Genomic DNA, 20,653 nt, shown 5'->3' with positions numbered 1-20,653 from the left:
GACCACACAAGAAATCTAGGGCTCATCCTAGATGACAAGCTCAATCCCCAAACAACTCCAACACAGACCCCAGACCATCCAAGAACACTGCCGCAAGACTAGTACTCAACCTCCCATGCGGCACCCACATCACACCACACATCAGGGAGCTGTACTGGCTCCCCATTCACAAGCACAGTCAAATCAAACTTCTCATGCACACATACAAAGCCCAACACAACACAACACAGGATCAGAATACCTGAACAGCCGGATACACTTTCACCAATCCACTAGACTCCTATGCTCTGCCTCACTCTTACTTAGACACACTCCCTGCATCTGCAAAAGAAAAAACGGAACTTAAACATTCTCCTACATCTCACCCAAGACATGGAATGACCTCCCTCAACACATCAGAGCCTCCTTCTCACTTTTTAAGTTCCACAAGAAGCTCAAAACCAGTCTCTTTGTGTAAGGACCACACACCTATAAACCTGCCCAAGTGGCTGTATACCCCCTCAGGTAATTAGTGTGCTATACAAATCAACATATCATAACAAAGCAGACCTATACTATTTTTGGTAGTGCAAAGTTGCAAAGCTACATGTTTTGAAACTTTCCATATTGTGTTCAAGTCAGAGTAACTTTCAAAAAGTTGAACCGCGGGAAGCAAAAGAGGACCTCTAGTGACTGTGTTGGTGTTCCTCCAGGCACTCAATATGGGGATGAGGAATACTATTTGTAAAGCAACAGCACTATATTGGTGGCATATTAAAAAAGGAAAAAGGGTTTTGACATGGGTAGGGTAAAGGTTACTGAATCAGACATTTTGTGAGGCATTACATTTGCTTACTACAGTGAGTACTAATAATTGTTGTATTTTTCATCCCTCCTTAAGAACCAATCTGGCTCACCACTGAAGGGATGGCTGCTCGGTAGCTTAGCTCCGGGCGCCACTCCCGAACCATCTGATTTATTGTACCTCCCGCCGGCCTGATTCCTGCCCCACTGCCCTAGAAGTGCTGAACAGGTGTCCTCCAACACTCGGTCTGAGTTTGGAGCGGATCGCTGCTGCCGTTTTCGCGGAGCTCCACGGACCGGACTCTGGCTGAGAGGCCCGCCGCTGCAAGGGTGGCGGCTCGGCGGGCCCGATTCACGTGAGGCCGCGGCTTCGGCCTATTTCGGCTGGGATTTCCTGGCGCGCCACAGTTGGGCTTGGCCATTACCATTTGCCGCCCGCAGCCTGGGTGCGGCGGTTGGGGACCCCGTATGGCCACTGGAGGATCAAGAGCCCGGGAGTGGCGGTCGGAGCCCTGAAGACGGCCTGGTTGAGTGATCCGGTGCAGCTCCGGTGTCCAAGCCGGTGAGATCTCCAGATACTGGCACGGGTCCCTGGGAGCCGGAGTTGGCCCTTCATGTTTTAAACAGTTGGGGTTCCGGAGGCCTGACGGCTGAACGCCGGTGCTCTGTGTGGCCCTGGGTGGAGCGCTTGAGGCCCAGAGTGCACATTGTCGGGCCTGGGCCCTTGGATGTGGCCTCATGATTTGTGGGTGCAAGCTCTGATGGACATAATGAGCCTGGAAGTCCATGAAGAGAGGGTCAGGTGTGAGAGCGACCCCCTGGGGTGTGGGACTGCGTTTTGAGGAGGCGAAGACTGCGGCCGGCTGATCCAGGGTGAGGGTCGCGTATTTCGGGCTTTGCCCACTGCTTCCGAAGAATGACACCTTCTCCATGCTGGACTTGCTGATGTGTCGGGGGCACAATAGATGAAGGGAATATCCCCGGCAGGCGCAGTCCCCTGGAATTGAACATTGGAGCCCGGGTTGCGCGGAGGACCGCAATATTTGGGGCGAGACTTTGACGCCTGGGGCCTTCCTTAATTGTACATACGATGCTTCATTGCTGCCTCCCCTCCATTGCGAATTCGGCACCACTGACGTTGGTCTCTGGCTGGATACAGGGGCTCCACGAGGGGGGCAGCTACCCTGGCGACGGAGGCCATCTTCTGGGCTGACAGTCTATCAAAACGAGCTGGGTGTCGGGGCCCCTATAGTTGCTTGGCTGGAGAGAAGATCCCTGTATTGCACCGCTCGGAGGGGGGTGCGCCACGCGAAAACCGATAGGCCGGGTGGAATTTTCAGCACAGGCGGCGGGGAGTAGTGATTGCGCCCTGAGCAGAATCATGGCCATGGGACGCAGCGGCCGGATGGTGACCCAGTCTAAGCTGGATAAATTTGCCTGGCAGAAACAACAGACTGAGGACCAGGCGGATTCGGCGACCCCGGGAGTAACGACGGACCCTTCAAATAGAGATCTCCTCGACGCCATTACAGCGATACGAACCTCCCTCAAGGTAAGAATAGATACGGTAGCCACGGATGTGGGACTGATCCGGGAAGATATGAAAAAAGTGGTGGAAAGGGTGGCCACAGTCGAGAGCACTGCAAAAGACTTGGTCAGCGACACGGCCCTGCTTAAAACCCAAGTCTCCGAACTGCGTGCCTCACATGAGGCAATGGTCCTGCAGCTGGATGACTATGAGGGAAGAATGCGATGCAATAACATCCGCATTCTTGAAGTTCCTGAGCGAGCGGAGGGGCAGGCGGCGGACCTCTTTGTCGAAGAGCTGGTCCTCAAACACCTTCAGCCCAGAGGACTTTCCAAATGCTTCACGATTTAGTGGGCTCATCTGGTCCCGGGGGGCCATCCGAAGCCGGGGGCGCCCCCCCCGTCCCCTCCTGGCTCGAGTGTTCAACTTTCGAGATCACAATGTTATACTCCAGACTGCGCGGGCAGCCCCTCCATTAACTCTTGACAATAGCAAAGTCATGTTCTTCCCGGATTTCACTTTGCGGGTGCAGAAGCAGTGGCATAGCTTCCTGGACGTGAAGCGGGCCCTGCGTGATCAGGAAGTTAAATACGCCATGATGTTTCCCGCTAAGTTGAGGGTGGAGTCGAATGGGAAAACGTGGTTCTTCACTCGCCCAGAAGATGCCTGGGACTGGCTGGAAGGTTGGCGTGTGGCTGAAAAGAAATCAAGGAAGGGGCACTCGGCGGCCTCTGATGCAGCAGACTGGCACCAACAGAGACGCTCTCCTCCAAGCTCTGATGCTGATTCCCAGGGCCCGACGGGCGGACGCTAAATCATGGTATGGTAAGGTTGCATTGAATGGGTCCTGACCCCTTGGGGTGCTCTGGAACTCTGCTAGGCATGTTCGTGTTGATTTGACCCCTGGGTGGAGGGATCGTGGAGGCGCTGATTCAGATGGGACTCGATGGGCGCACTGAGATCGGTGTGGGGTGTGGACCGTGGCCCAGGGGACAGATCGGGGCTCACCATGGACCTACCAGTGACTCTTATTAATTGGCCGGCCCACAGGTTTCCAGATATGCAAGTACTGTAGCTTGAACTCAGGGGCATGAGGGGTGGAAGCACCAGGATTTGGGCACTAAAAGACTGCTTCGAAGCCGTCTTAAGCCTCAATGCTGTATAATGTTTGGTGGGGAGGACTTTTCAGTTTTAGAGTGTACGGATGGGGAGGGGAGTGGCGCACGTTCCTTGAAGTTGTTTATGGGGTGGCAACAGGCACTCTGCATGTTGGGGGGGGCAGGCGGTTTTGGACCCGCTGAACAGGGAATCAGGGAGGGGGTTGTGTTTTCAGGGGTCGAGGTCAGTTTGGGGTTTCTTTTTTGGGGGTGTTCACCAGGCAACTGTTTTATTGACTAAGCTTATCCTACGTGGCACTAGTAAGATGATCAGAGGTACTCTTTCTAGATGGGTGCAGAGTTGAGGAGCGCTTTGGGCTGGCCCGGGAGGTGACTGATGGCGCGTGGAGTGCGGTCGCCCCGCCTTTCAGGTCAATTGGAGGGGGATGGTTGTGTCCTGATGGCTCTCGGACAGGGACTTAGAGTGTCCACTTGGAATGTTAACGGCCTGGGAGATAAAATCAAATGAGGTTTAGTCATACAGTATATTCATCGACAGGCCCTCGACTTAGTACTACTCCAAGAGACTCACCTGATAGGCAACACGTGTAATGCACTCAAAAAGAAGGGATACCGCATGTGCGTCCATTCTGGGTTCACGACAGGCTCCCGGGGAGTGGGGATACTTCTTCGTAAAGGCTGTCCCTACATCATACAACGCACCTGGACTGATCCACTGGGCAGATGTGCAGCGGCCTCTGGACTCTGGGAGGGCAAAGTTGTAAATGTCAGTATATGCACCGTCGGGTTTGCAGCGTCCAACCCTACAGGAGATTGGAACATTGGTCCTGGCATTGCCGATGGGCTCTTTGATACTGGGGGGACTTCAACCTAGTTATGGACGGTCTCAGAGATAGACTCCCACCTAGACAAGATCCACCACGGGGCTCCCAGCTCCAGAGATTCGCTGATGCTTTGGGGATAGTGGATGTGTGGAGATGGCTAAACCCTCAACACACGCACTACACACTCCAGTCAGGAGTACATGGCAGTCAATCACGGCTCGATTATTTATTCACACACATCCACAAGACATACAAGATTTTGTGAAACCCACAACACTCGCGCGAGGTATTTCTGATCACTCCCTGGTGATGGCAGTCTTTGGTGCCAGACAATTTGTACGTCCTGCCACTATCAGAATACAGCCGTGGGCGTTGAAGGTTCCTCACATTAGGGAGGGACTCCGCCAAGACACCGACTTTTACTTTACAGAAAATAAGGGGTCAGTCGAGTCGGCGGCCACACTTTGGGGGGCGTATGGTGCGGTAATTAAAGGGAGTGCATTGTCGCGGATGGTGGGGCATAAACGTGAATGCAACAAGAGGGTGACTGAGCTGGAAGCCGATATTCTACAATTAGAAAGGGCCCTGGCCTCGGACCCAAATCCGGAGACTCAACATAGTATCAGCCGTAAGAGGCATGACTACAAACAGCTCCTGCTAGAAGACGCCACTCTGCGCACGGGTAAGCTTCTTGCGTGGTTGGAGCGCAAGGAACAGGCGGCTAGGTGGGTTAAGGCGATAACGGGTCACGGTGGCGAGCTAGTCACGGACCCCCAGGGAATTGCTGACGTGTTTCCTGTGCATTTTAAAGAAGTCTACCGGATCCCACAGAACTCTATGGCCCGATGGGCCACAGACCTCCTTGCCACTATAAATGTGACGTGTCTGTCGCCGCAAGATTGCGAGTCACTCGAAGCTGACCTTTCAGCGGCAGAAGTTCAAAAAGCTATAGTAGACATCAGGTCGGGCAAAGTGATGGGCCCTAATGGCATGCCCATTGAGCTCCTCAAACTTATGGTGGTGAAGTTGGCACCCCACCTGTTGAACCTATATAACGAATGCTACAAACTTGACCGTCTACCGCCTGAAATCCGTGATACGGCAATTGTGGTGATCCATAAGCCTGGCAAGCCGGCGGAAGACTGCAGACCGTACAGCCCCATTTCGCTGTTGCCGGTAGAAGCGAAAATCCTGGCTAAACTGGTGGCCAATCGACTACTCCCCTATCTTCCCGGCCTGATCCATCCAGATCAGTCAGGCTTCATGCCGGGTAGGAATACCGCCAGGAATTTCCGTCGAGTTATTGGGGTGTTGGGACGGGTTGATAGCCTTGAAGAAGAAGCGATCTTGTTGTCACTTGACGCCACTATGGCGTTTGTTACGGTAGAATGGAAATATCTTTTCGCTGTGCTTGCCCATATGGGACTGGGCCCTAAATTGATTGGGTGGATCAGGCTGCTGTATGGGCTACCTACGGTGCATGACTCAGTTAATAACCACCGTTCTACCTCTTTCCCCCTTCAGCGGGCACGAGGCAAGGTTGCCGCTGTCGCCCCTCCTTTTTGCCATGATGCTGGACCCTCTGGCAGTCTGGGTAAGCAGTGACCCTGAGATTAGGGGCTTAACCCCTTCGCTGCCAGGCCTTTCCCCCCTCCTGTGCCATGCCCTTTTTGGGCCATTTGGGGTAGTGAGCGCTGAGGCCTCTGTAACTTTTTGACCACATAAGGTATCCACGCCAAATTTGCGTCCTTTTCTTCCAACATCATGGGCATTCTGAAGGTACTCGGGGTTTGTGGATTCCCCTGGAGGGGTCACAGAAATGAGCCAAAATATAGCAAAATTTAGTTTTGTTTTGGGAAAATGGGAAAAACGGGCTGCAAATGAAAGCATCTGGGATTTTCCCAGCAAATGTTATCAAAAAAGGGTTTGTGGGGCTGAAATCACCATTTTCCCAGCTTTTAGGGGATACCAGACTTTTGTCAGAAACCCAAAATCTTTTACACAGTTTTGGCATTTTTCTGGGACATAGCCTATTTTTGCAATTTTTTGTGCTTTCAACCTCCTTCCAGTTAATGATAGAAATGGGTACAAAAGCAATAATAGATCCTGGAAAGCTATACATTTTAGAGAAGTAGACAAAATTTTGAATTCAGCAAGGGGTCATTTGTGTAGATCTATCAAGGTTTCTTTATAGAAACTAACAGTTAAATATAGGATAAATTGAAAATTTGTTGAAAAAAAGCGCCTTTTGTGTCAACGTTTTCACCTTTAACTTCTTCTAATTTTGACAGCTCTTTGAAAGCAATATACCGTTACATCCGCTGGACATTACTGGTTGTGGGGATATATAGGACTTATAGGTTCACCAAGAACCCGACGAACCCAGAGCCAAAAACTGAGCAGCAACTTGCAATGTTTTTTTATTATGTACCGGGTATATAGTAATTATTCTGTAAAAATGTGTAAATGGAAAAATCGGTATGAAAGACACCTATGTATTTATGAAAGGGGAACAAAATATAGAGTTTAGAAACAGTAGATATTTGCACATTTCCGATATTGGGAATACTCATACTAGCATGAGAATTATCAGTCATTTTTTTGAATGACTTTTTTTTTACACAATGTCTTTCATTTGGAAGGCAGAAATGCATCGAAAGTCAATAGGTAATAACAGTTCCTTTACAAATCTGAATTACCCTAAGTCTCCCGATAAAAATGGTACCTCACTGGTAGGGGTAGGCATAGTGCCCACGACAGGAAATGGCTCAAAACCCAACGTGAACACACCACATTTTCACAATGCAAAATTACCCTTTTTTAGCAAAGTGCCTAGCTGTAGTTTTTTAACCCTAGCTCTGCCGGCACCTAGGGAAACCTAGCAAACCTATACATTTTTGAAAACTAGACACCCAGGGGAATCCAGGATGGGGTGACTTGACTGCCTCCCACCAGGGTCTGTTACCCAAAATCCCTTGCAAACCTAACAAATTGCCAAAAAAACACATTTTCCTCATATTTCTGTGGTGGAAAGTTCTGGAATCTACTTGGATCCACAAATTTCCACCCACCCAGTGTTCCCCGAATCTTCAGAGAAAAATGGTACCTCACTTGTGGGGGTCGTCCTAGTGCCCGCGACAGGAAACGGCACAAAACGCAACGTGGACACACCTCAATTTCGCTGTGAAAAATGACTCTTTTTTGGGAAAGTGCCTAGCTGTAGCTTTTTAACCATAGCTCTGCCGGCACCTAGGGAAACCTAGCAAACCTATACATTTTTGAAAACTAGACACCCAGGGGAATCCAGGATGGGGTGACTTGACTGCCTCCCACCAGGTTCTGTTACCCAGAATCCCTTGTAAACCTAAAAAATTGCCCCAAAAACACATTTTCTCAACATTTCTCTGTTGGAAAGTTCTGGAATCTGCGTGGATCCACAAATTTTCACTCACCCCGCGTTCCCCAAAGTCTTCTGATAAAAATGGTACCTCACTTGTGTGGGTCGGCCTTGTGCCCGCGACAGGAAACGGCGCAAAAGGCATCGTGGACACACATCAATTTCGCAGTGAAAAATGACCCTTTTTGGCAAAGTGCCTAGCTGTAGTTTTTGAACCCTAGCTCTACCGGCACCTAGGGAAACCTACCAAACCCACACATTTCTGAAAACTAGACACCCGGGGCATTCCAGGGAGGTATGGCTTGTGTGGATCCCCCAACGTTTCCTTACCCAGAATGCCCTGCAAACCTCAAATTTAGCTGAAAAAATCACCTTTTTCACACATTTTTGTGTGGAAAAGTTGTGGCATCACCGGGCTGACACAAATTTCCTACCACCCAGCGTTCCCCCGGGTCTCCCGATAAAAACGGTGCCTCACTCGTGTGGGAGGCCCAAGTACCCGCGACAGGCAAGGGCCCAAAACGTATTGAGGCGACATGAAAATTGCCTACCTCAAAACGACCTGGTTTTGCAAGGGTGGTCACCTGGGTTTTTGGCCCGGTGCGCGGCGGTCACCTAGGGGAACCTACCAAACCCACACATTTCTGAAAACTGGACACCCGGGGGATTCCAGGGAGGTATGGCTTGCGTGGATTCCCCAACGTTTCCTTACCCAGAATGCCCTGCAAACCTCAAATTTAGCTGAAAGTCACATTTTTCACACATTTTTGTGTGGGAAAGTTGTGGCATCACCGGGCTGACACAAATTTCCTACCACCCAGCGTTCCCCCGGGTCTCCCGATAAAAACGGTGCCTCACTCGTGTGGGAGGCCCAAGTACCCGCGACAGGCAAGGGCCCAAAACGTATTGAGGCAACATGAAAATTGCCTACCTAAAAACTACCTGGTTTTGCAAGGGGGGTCACCTGGGTTTTTGGCCCGGTGCTCGGCGGCCACCTAGGGGAACCTACCAAACCCACACATTTCTGAAAACTAGACACCCGGGGGATTCCAGGGAGGTATGGCTTGTGTGGATCCCCCAACATTTCCTTACCCAGAATGCCCTGCAAACCTCAAATTCAGCTGAAAAAATCACCTTTTTCACACATTTTTGTGTGGGAAAGTTGTGGCATCACCGGGCTGACACAAATTTCCTACCACCCAGCGTTCCCCCGGGCCTCCCGATAAAAACGGTGCCTCACTCGTGTGGGAGGCCCAAGTACCCGCGACAGGCAAGGGCCCAAAACGTATTGAGGCGAGATGAAAATTGCCTACCTAAAAACTACCTGGTTTTGCAAGGGGGGTCACCTGGGTTTTTGGCCCGGTGCTCGGCGGCCACCTAGGGGAACCTACCAAACCCACACATGTCTGAAAACTAGACACCCGGGGGATTCCAGGGAGGTATGGCTTGTGTGAATCCCCCAACGTTTCCTTACCCAGAATGCCCTGCAAACCTCAAATTGAGCTGAAAAAATCACCTTTTTCGCACATTTTTGTGTGGGAAAGTTGTGGCATCACCGGGCTGACACAAATTTCCTACCACCCAGCGTTCCCCCGGGTGTCCCGATAAAAACGGTGCCTCACTCGTGTGGGAGGCCAAAGTACCCACGACAGGCAAGGGCCCAAAACGTATTGAGGCGACATGAAAATTGCCTACCTCAAAACGACCTGGTTTTGCAAGCGTGGTCACCTGGGTTTTTGGCCCGGTGCTCGGCGGCCACCTAGGGGAACCTACCAAACCCACACATTTCTGAAAACTAGACACCCGGGGGATTCCAGGGAGGTATAGCTTGCGAGGATCCCCCAACGTTTCCTTACCCAGAATGCCCTGCAAACCTCAAATTTAGCTGAAAAAATCACCTTTTTCACAAATTTTTGTGTGGGAAAGTTGTGGCATCACCGGGCTGACACAAATTTCCTACCACCCAGCGTTCCCCCGGGACTCCTGATAAAAACTGTGCCTCACTCGTGTGGGAGGCCCAAGTACCCGTGACAGGCAAGGGCCCACAACATAGTGAGGCGACATGAAAATTGCCTATATCAAAACGACCTGGTTTTGCAAGGGGGTCACTTGGGTTTTTGGCCCGGTGCTCGGTGGCCACCTAGAGAAACCTACAAAATCCACACATTTCTGAAAACTAGACAGCCGGGGGATTCCAGGGAGGTATGGCTTGCGTGGATCCCCCAACGTTTCCTTACCCAGAATGCCCTGCAAACCTCATTTAGCTGAAAAAATCACATTTTTCACACATTTTTGTGTGGGAAAGTTGTGGCATCACGGGTCTGACACAAATTTCCTACCACCCAGCGTTCCCCCAGGTCTCTTGATAAAAACGGTGCCTCACTTGTGTGGGAGGCCCAAGTACCCGCGACAGGCAAGGGCCCACAACGTAGTGAGGCGACATGAAAATTGCCTATCTCAAAACGACCTGGTTTTGCAAGGGGGGTCACTTGGGTTTTTGGCCCAGTGCTCGGCGGCCACCTAGGGAAACCTACAAAACCCACAAATTTCTGAAAACTAGACAGCCGGGGGATTCCAGGGAGGTATAGCTTGCATGGATCTCCCAACGTTTCCTTACCCAGAATGCCCTGCAAACCTCAAATTTAGCTGAAAAAAATCACCTTTTTCACACACTTTTGTGTGGGAAAGTTGTGGCATCACCGGGCTGACACAAATTTCCTACCACCCAGGGTTCCCCCGGGTCTCCTGATAAAAACTGTGCCTCACTCGTGTGGGAGGCCCAAGTACCCGCGACAGGCAAGGGTCCAGAACGTAGTGCGCCTTAACAGGCAAGGGTCCTAAACGTAGTGCCCCTCACTACGTTTTGGACCCTTGCCCGTGGCGGGTCCCGAGACTATTTTCAGTAAAAGGGAATCCCTCTGGTGCCCGCACCAGAGGGATTCCCCAGGGAGTGCCTCATGACGAGCTGGACTCGTCATAGGCACAGCACGACTGTGCTCCATGACGAGTCCAGCTCGTTATGGGCACACAAGGGGTTAAAATAGACCCACGACCATGAAGATCGTATATCGCTCTAAGTGGACGATATATTACTGTATCTGGCCTCACCGGCACGGTCCATACGTCGGGCTCTCCATATCTTCCACATCTTTGGGGCACATTCGGGTTACCGGATCAGCTGGTCCAAATCACAAATGTATGTCCTTTGGGGCAAGCCCCCGCCCAGCCCAAGGGGTTACAGCATCCCAGTAGTGGATCAGGGCTTTGTATACCTGGGCTTATTCCTCACACCTGACAAGAATCTTTTCTATGAACGTAACCTCAAGAAGCCCCTGGAACATCTGAGATCGGATGTTATGCATTGGAGGTCGCTGACCCTGACGTTGTTGGGACGCGCCTCCCTGTTTAAGATGCTTGCGCTTCCGCGCTTTTTATATGCCCTGGAGAATGCCCCATACCGGATCTCTGACTCCTACTTTTCCCAAATCGATGGGGGGGTGCGGGAGTTGCTCTGGTACGGTTGGGCCCATAGAATTGCTGTGACTAAACTCACCATGGGCTGGTATGACGGGGGTATAGGGCTGCCAGATGTGCGCCTTTACTATCTGGCGACGCAGCTGGCACTTATCAATAGATGGGCATTTGGCTCTCACGAAGACCCCACCAATTTCCGCACGGACCATTGGCTGATGGGAAGGGGGGGTTACAATAGGGCTCTCTACACCAATCCCCATAAATTGCGTTTGACTGGCCCCACGGCCCGGACGGTCAAAGCGTGGCACACGGTACAACGGAAGTTGGGGTGGCACAACCGTCTCACGAAGGCCACTCCGCTATGGGAGCCGGATCTCTTAGGACACCTTAGTGCATGCCCGGTATTTGACAAGTGGGACATGATTGGAATTTCAAGGGTTGGGGACCTTTGGGTTAAGGGTAAGAAAGCCTCGTTCGCAGATCTGCAAGCGAAATACCAACTCGCCCCTACGGAGACCTTTAGATATCTACAAATCAGCCATGCGATTGACTCGGCCCTCCCCCGAGACTGCCCCCTTCCAGACTCCTCCCCCCTGGAGGATCGACTCTTATTAGACCCGATGGACCGTAAGGCAATATCCCTAACCTATAAAAAATTAGTAAATAACCGGATTTAGCCGATGCTGAAACTAAGAGTGGACTGGGAGCGGGACCTTGGTGTGATGGAGGATGATGATTGGAGAGATGCGCTCGCCTTCCCTTGGGAGGTGGCGATTCCGCAGAGGCTGCGACTAGTCTAGTTAAAGGTACTCCACAGGGTTTACTTTGATGCCTCATTATTGTTTAGGTTGGGTAGGAGGACGGACGCTCTCTGCCTTAGACACTGCAACCAGACTGGCACGTTCACACATACTCTGGGACTGCCCCCACATACAAAAGTATTGGATAGACCTTACCCGACAAATGTCCAGGGCTTGTGGTAAACCCGTTCATCCCTCCCCCAAGACTTGCCTCCTTAACATATGGGACGCAACAGACCTTACCCAGATGGAACAATCCTGGGTAACAATGGGTTGGATTACAGCCAAATGTAATATCGCCCAAAAATGGGGTTCAGGGGTGCTGCCACAGCTGTGAGACTGGGCCTCTGATATGGACTACGCTATGGTGGCTGAAAAGACGGTGTTCAAGGGGCGTGGGTGCCCCAAAAAATGGGATAGTAAGTGGGGGAAGTGGAATAAGTATAGGGGCGATATAAGCATCTCTCCTACGGTGGAGTTGAGGAGGGAGAGGCGGACACTACCCGCTCTACAGGATGGGATAGGAACACCTGTCCCACCGGGTGTATGCCGTTAGAGCTCTGCGACGTGGAGGGTTTACACATATTTCCAGGTTTTTTTTGTAACCTTTCAGATGTCGTCCACCGCCAAAGAAGACTCAATATAGCACTAAGTAAGGTGTTAGATATCCTCACTCTATATAATTAATGTATTGCCAATTGAAGCTGATTCTTGCTTTGCCACTGCTGATTCTGTAATGCCTGGAAGGTTGTTGTTCATCAATAAAATTGATGGAGGTGCAACAAGGTGGCATTGGCACCGTAGCTGCGAGTCCAGGGGCACACATTCACATGCCATTGCATGCCGGAAAGTTGAAAAAGATTGCAGAGACTGTTACTTTGCTAGAATCAAAGCTAATCAGATTGATAGGAACAGTTAGGTACTTTCTTGAATATAAGCTAGGAGTGTGGTGAATATTTATAACATCCATGTACTACTTGGGTCAAGTTGAGAAATTTAGACCTTCATGGGGTTGGCTAAAGGTTTGTGAACCCACCAGACTCACAGCAGCACGCCAATATTCTGCTCCAGTATGTTCCATCGGCATGCTGTTCAGGAAGGGCTGCACCACCAGCCCCCACCCACCAGCTAAACATTTTCTAGGGAGACCTGCAGGGGATGGTGTTGGAATCTTTGCATTTTTAGCTACTGAAATGAATTGCTAAAGCTTACACATAATTTTTACCATAGACATTGTCACTGCCACGGATTTCACTTATCACTCGTTGCTCTCTCGTTCCCACCACCAGGGGCCTACCTGTGGGACTTTCCAGCGTTCGAATAAGCTTATGGACATTCTGCTATATCCATATACTAACTTCCAGCCTCTAGAGCACTAGTACGAAATTTCTATTCAATCTAGATCAATGTCAGGATTTGTGGAGGCCAGTCTGCTTTAGCCTAAAATTTCAGAACCTAGAATTACTTGCTTACTGCTTCCTGAACATCCTTGCAGGCCAAAAATGGATAAAGGAGTTCAGCACACCTGTGGCCTGCAGGCGCTAGCCTGTTTACACCTGAGGCTTACGCTAACAGAGAGCTCTTTAAGCTCCAATTTTCATCAGCCCTGTGTTGGTCATTGTAGCAGTGTTCTTGTTTCACCGACCCCTTCTGTCCAGAGTTCCTGAGCTATTGTTAATCCTTGTTTCCTGAATATTTCTAATTCCTGACCTGTATCGAATTACTTGTTCCTTGAACTAGAACTGCTTGCAGTGCTTCCTCGATTGTGGAGTCATGAGCTAGCACTATTTTAGTGCATCCTTGTTCTTTGAGCTAGCACCACCTGCAATGTACATTGAATCCTAATTTCTGGGACATCACTATTTTAGTGAATCCTTGGTCCTTGAACATTTTCTCCTTTTGTAGTTCCTTTTTCCTAGTGTTAGAAATGTTATTCCTGGTTGGCAGAGGGATGCACCCTGTCCAAGTAGGAACCACAATACTAGTCAGGATAAGTCAGATACACGCCCTAAATTATCCTGTGCTCACCCCCTGGTAGTTTTCAGTCAGGCTTAAATCAGGAGGCAATGTGTAAAGTATTTGTGCAACACTTCAAACAGTAAAACAGTGAAAACACCACACAAAAATGGTACCACACTGAGTTAGAAAAATAGAGCATAATTTATTGAACAAAACAAGACCAAAATGACAAATATTCAATAAGTAGAACCAGAGTTGTGAATTTCTAAAGAATATCTTGAAATATAGTGCTTAAAAGCATAAAGCACCAACTGGAGCTATCTGATCGCGCTAGTGATCCAGCGGGTTACTAACGTCAGGTACTCAATTACCATATATTCCATTGGGCCCATAAACACACACACATTCTGTTACAGGCATACGTGCGAGAGCGCGTTAGTCCGGTTAGGATTAGCGCGACCGCACAAGACTACACCTCCCAGCATTCCTGCACGCGCGTTACGTCGCGGCGTCTTCAACAAAAGCGGAAGCGCTGCGAGGTCGCGCGTCGGAAATTCTTTCAGACGAAAGGAGATCGAGTGAAGTACCGGAGGTCCGGACGCTGGTGATATTCACTATCTGCAAGGCCCTTGGTTATGATCCCAGATTCAGCTGTCTGTGTAGAGGCGGACACGGAAGTACAGTTCACCGGCATACGGTCGGGTAAGAGTGCGGTGCACCAGTCCCTCCCCCGGTGCAGGTCTCCCTGTTATTTACCTTCCCTTCCCCGTTGGAGAGCTTTGCACCAGCTCGTGCGGAGGAAGGGAGAATCGATACGCTAAGACTGGAAGGGCATTTGACACCAAGAGGGTTCCAGTCCCCTGATATATGCATTAATATATGTTTGCTACTGGTTTCTGTTCAGGAGCTTTTCGCAAAGGCTCCGGGATCATGTTATTTGTCTAAAAGACTAAGACTTGATGTAAAGAGGGGTTATATTGATCATCGTGTCCGCTGTGGGACAAACCTGGTAGTGTCCGGCTAAGTGAGAACGGCCATTGATGGTTCATTCGTGGAACCTTATATTGTTTTGGCTTCCATGCCTTGCTATACTACGCCTTCAACCACACGTTGCCACTCCATGGTGAGGTAACCTGGATCATGCAAACGTATCTGGCTCATTCTAAGACAACCTCAGACAATTATGGTGTTTGGTATTGCTGTGTGTTATTCTGCCTGTGACTCTCTTTTAACAGGGGTTCTCTGAGTGGTAGCTGTATACGCTCAATCCCTGTGAAGCCCAGAGGAGTCTCTATCAGGGTAGGTTCTGGTGTAACCATGTGTGTTCCGGATTAGCGAGAGAACTGTGCAGGCACTAAACTTCACTGTGGAATAATGTTCTGATGTATGTCTTGTTTATTACATGTATTCCCCCCTTGCAGCAACAAACACATCGCCAAGAAAGACTAAAACATCCCTGCCCGAGGTAGAGGGTCTGGTTCTATTGGGGCCGGTCTTTTTATTTTACAGGTACCACAATAGAATCTGTGTTCCGTCTCCCTAACGCAAGGAGGGGTGGAGTCCAGGGGTTAGGATAGGTGAAAACGCGAATTGTTTTTCTTTGTGTTTTACAGATCTCCCTCCCTTCTGTCCCCTTCCTTTCTTTCCCTCACTTGATCCTCCCGCTGACCTGTGTCATAACGACTTCCAGGCTTGGGTAGATCAAGAGGTGGACCATATATAGCAACAATCCTATCCTGAGGACTGAACCAACGTGACACATTCACATAGGCTAGTAGATGCCGCTGGGGTCAATTTATTGTGATACCTGTAAGATTAATTTATCTAACTATTTCTTAACAAGCCTTTCTGATCCAATGTACTTTCCTCTGGTCAATGGACCTTTTATTTAACTGTATAGGTAAAAATGTACATAGATTAAATCTTCTTTAAAAAACCACAGACTTAGGAGAGTTTTAAATGTTTATCCAGTTAATTCATGTGAGCCAAGAACCAAAATACAGTTAGAACACCATCTTCTCCAAGGAGAGGAAGGGAATAAAATGTCATTAGAATAATCGTTAAACAAAGGTATTACAATGACAGAACCTTAATAGGGGGAAAACAGAGAGAGCAGTACAATGACATACTACACAGAAGTATAGTTACCTAGAATGGCGTGAAAACCAACCCCTTGGCCAAGGAATTAGAATGGGTCCCCTGGGATAGATCAGGTGACAAAGGCTCAGGACAGGATTCAGGGACAGGATAGATTGACCTCTCCTAGATAAGACGCCTGCGTCGCACCCCTCTCTGACACTATATTCCTCCTCGATTCTTCCGCGATCTTCTTCTATTATGTGCCTCCTCAATTCTTCCGCGATGTTCTTCAAATTAATTGACTAAAAAGTTCTAAGTCTGGAAATGGATCTTCTTCAGTATTCTTTTTAATTCTACGACAGCATCTCGGTCTCTTCAGCATTCTCCGTCTTGCTGTGTGTGTCTGACTAACTAGACTACCTCAATTATACCTTTCTAATGGCATGTACCACCCCTAAATGTTTCACATTTATGAAACTTCTACCTCTGAATGGACAGGAAAAGGGGAAATGATCATCACACCATGCCAAGTTTAATAATTTTCTTTTAGCTCATTGTTCTGGGTTCCCGCTCCTTAATTTACTTTCCCATGTTTTATTTCCCACCAGAGTTCACATTTTTGTCGATCAAAATTATACAATTTATTAACTTCTTCATTCATCAGTCAGGAAGATGATTCTGTTCCCAGGACAAATAGAGGTCGTGTCCTTGGATGAGTTTCAAATTCATTCGTCATGCACCCTGGCGGGTTACAAGTACGCATGTGTGGAGTACATGTGGGGTATGGACATCTGTCATCCTTTGAGGCCCAAAATACGAACTAATAAAGAAGACATATTAAATTCAAATAAAATGATTTCACTGTGTACAACCGATCTCTACTCTAACCTCCTTTACTTATATAAATCTTTTGCATTAGCGTTTTATTACATTTGCAGGGTTTAGTTTCAGCATAAGCATGCGCATTAACATGTGAGTTCCAAGCGACCATTTTGAAAGCGATTGCGCAGCTGCAAAGATTTCCCTCCAAAGCATAGGTACGTCATTACTACGTAGATGTAGTTGACGCATGCGCAGTAAAGATTCCCGCGTTAGCAGCCATTTTCAGTCACTCTCGGGTTACTTGTTATGTTATGTTATGTATACATTTATAGAGCGCTTGGTTACACCCACTGGTGTATCCCCGCGCTATAAGAGCTCCCTGCAACTCTGGGAATCTGTACCTTTCCTGAACCTAAAGCAGTCGTTTCCTATTGTGTATAATGCCATGTTTTCAATTTTTTGCGGAAGAGTCTTTCTGATGGTTCTTCCCCAAGGGACAAGGGAAGGGAGTTCCAGCTTTTTGCTGCCAAGTAAGCAAAAGAGCGGGCCCCCATTCGTGATTTTCTTATCTTTGGGACTGTCACCAGATATTACCCAGTAGACCTCATGTGCCTTTCTATATTGTAAGGGGTTATGAGATTACGTAAGTACATGGGACTTCTACCCTGCAAAATACGATGCCCGGTGCATAGTGTCTTGAATGTGATCCGTTTCTGGATGGGCAGCCAGTGTAATGGATCCAGTGCATTCTTCGAGGATGCCCGTCTTGGCAGATTTAAAACCAGGCGGGCTGCTGCATTCTGAACGGACTGCAACTTCTGGAGTCCCTTTTTGGTTGCACCTAGGTACATCATATTTCCATAGTCTAATCTGGCTGTGACCAGTGCATGGGTCAGGGTTTTTCTCGCCGCTAGTGGTAAAATGTCTAGGGTTTTCCTCAATATTCTAAGGATTCCGAAACACCTGCCTGCGACTCTCTTAATCTGAGTCTCGAAGGAAATTTTGGAGTCTATCCATACTCCCAAGTTCTTCACCTCCGTCCTAGGGGTGGGGACTGGTCCTGAACTTGTTGGCCACCAGGCTGAGGACCAAATGGATGGTGTATTTCCGACAATCAATAACTCTGTCTTATTGCCATTTAGTCTCAAGCAGTTTTCTGTCATCCATCCGACTAGATCTTTCAAGCAGTCTGCAAATCTACTGGCAGCTGATGTCGAATTCGGGCTAAGGTGACCACAATTTGTGTGTCCTCTGCGTACGACACTATTGTAACACCGTGTTTTTCTACAATTTCAGCTAAGGGTGCGACATATAGGTTAAACAGAGAGGGGCTCAAAATTGAGCCCTGTGGCACCCCCTGCGCTAACTTAATGTGTTTGGAGTTATACGTAGACTGGGCCACATGAAAACTACGGCCTTGCAGATAAGAGACTAGCCAGTTCAGAGCAGTCCAGTCGATACCCCCCTTCTGAGTCTGTGCACTAGCAGCTCATGTGACACCGTATCAAAAGCTGCGCTATGGTCCAGAAGGACCAGCGCCGTTGTCAGACCTTCATCGACTCTCTTTCGGACTGTCTCAGTAGCATAAAGCAAAGCCGTCTCAGTTGAGTAGGTTGTTCTGAAACCTGATTGTGTGGGATGTAGCAAGTCATGTTAGTATGACACATAGGCAAGCTTCCCCTAAGCTTAAATGTACAAATTTTCGGCGTATTATTTGTATTTACAAACACAATTAATACGGTATTACGAGTTATTTGAGAAGATTGCATTCGAGCAAGTCTCTTTTATACGAGTTCTTGCTCCATCAATCCCCTTTCTGATGGCATTTTATGCCATCTCTAATTTCTCATCACCTAAATCAGATGCCAACTTTAGCACATCTCAATTCCCTCTTGAACCCTTTCATTTCCTTCTTTTTCATTTCTGTACTGTAAACCCTTCATCCTTTTATCTAGTTTTCCTTTCATTTCTTCAAGTTGTATTTCCTCACACTTTCTTATCTTTCCATTTTCATTCACTTCATACCTTTATCTTTTCTTACAACATTTGAACCATGTAATTACTGCTAAGACTAATAATATAATTCCCAAGATTGGCAATATTATTTGACCTATTATGCTTTTACCTATGTTAGAAAACCAGCTCACTATTGTAGTAATACTATTTGTTAATTTCTTCCATACACTATCAACTTCCAGTGGTTTTAAATCTTCTTCCAATTTCGTAATATTCTTAATATATCCTCCAGTATCAAAACACTTAAGTCAGGTATGTAGGTGCAGCAATGTTGCGCCTTCCGCATTTTACAGACTCGGCCCTCCTTTGCCAATAATATATCAAGAGCAAGTCGATTTTGCAAAACCATAGATCTAATTGCAACCATTTCTGTGTGGATCATCAAAAATCCTCCAGCAGTGTCAGTAGATAACCGATCTACTACTGTAGACAGCTGACAAATCTTTTGTGAATTCAGAATTACTCCCACTGAAGGTATCCATGCTCTAAAAATATCACCTACTATTTCATAAAAACTAGCTCTTTTTATAAGTGATAGTTCCATTGCGTCTTCATTGCTTCCAGTGATTCTTTTCACATAGTACACCTTTGGGAATACTATTCCAAAATAGCAACTCCCGTACCAATGATCAGGCAGTCTGAAATAGACTTTATTGCCACATATGTAAAAAACTCCAGGAAATACTGGATCTGTTCCACCTTTTAGTCCCCATCCCCCAATAACTAAGAAATTATGTTCACATTCACTGGAACCAATAAATGCATTGTTATATTCAGTCTTTAATCTATGGAGGCAGATCTTCCCTTTCTTTTCAAAGTACAAGGACATAGCAGCATGAGTCTTGCCAGTTTTATAAATTTCATCTTTCTCAGCACATCGAGGTATCTGAGGTTTCGGTTCAGAGGTCCTTCTTTGGAAGTCCTGTCTCCTCTGCTCAACTAAATTGAAAAATATATTTTCTTCTTTGTGTAATTTACATGTTAAATTGTGCTTGTGTGCTTCAGCTATATCTATTGTTTTCATAGACAGAAAGCTCTTTTGCATAGGAACCTCGGAAAAAATCACATCTACATTAGAATAGTAATATTGTAATCTTCCTGTTCTATAAAACAAACTTGCTAAAATACTACAAGAAATACCATAGGTTAATGGAATATGGTGATATGTTACACCTTCTGCTACTGATGCAGGTAATTTCATGCACACATAGCAATCACTAACTTCCATAGTGTCTACGTATTGCACTAATAACTTTGTAAATACATTTAAAGCAGTGTCATTATTTGTCACAGTGTGATGTACATCTAACTCATCTGGTACTTCTAAATCTATTCTATCTCCTTTAGTCTTATACTCATCTGGTGCTTCTAATGCTACTCTATCTCTTTTAATGTTACCTACCCTTTCATATGTTTTTGTGTTATTCTTTTCTTTTGGAACCATCAAATAAGGGATGGCTACTGTTAGTACTAACCAAATTGTAAGTACTAAAAATATACTACATATGCATATTCTACAACATCTTTGTACACAATTTCGTTTTGGTTTTCCAACAGCCCTATCATCAGCCATTTTGGGCTAAGAAGATTTCTCTTCCTTTACTTTCGAATTATTTGTGAAATTAAAAATGTATTGGGGAAAAGTTTCAGGTTGGTCTCACTTCTTCGTCAAACTGTTCTGCATTTATTTCTTCATCACTTTCTTCATTTAAATCTAAATTCTCAAATTCTTCAAGAATTACATAGGTCCATTCAGGACCCTTGAACTTATTGTTCAGTAATTTTAATCGTTGACTTCTTCGTTTGGGCTTATCAGTAGATGTCCCAGACTGACTAGAAATTTTGTTTACCTG

Source organism: Triturus cristatus, chromosome 1_2 (assembly GCF_964204655.1).
Source record: "Triturus cristatus chromosome 1_2, aTriCri1.1, whole genome shotgun sequence".
In the NCBI taxonomy this organism is placed as follows: Eukaryota; Metazoa; Chordata; class Amphibia; order Caudata; family Salamandridae; genus Triturus; species Triturus cristatus.
Note: the sequence above shows the minus strand (reverse complement) of the source record.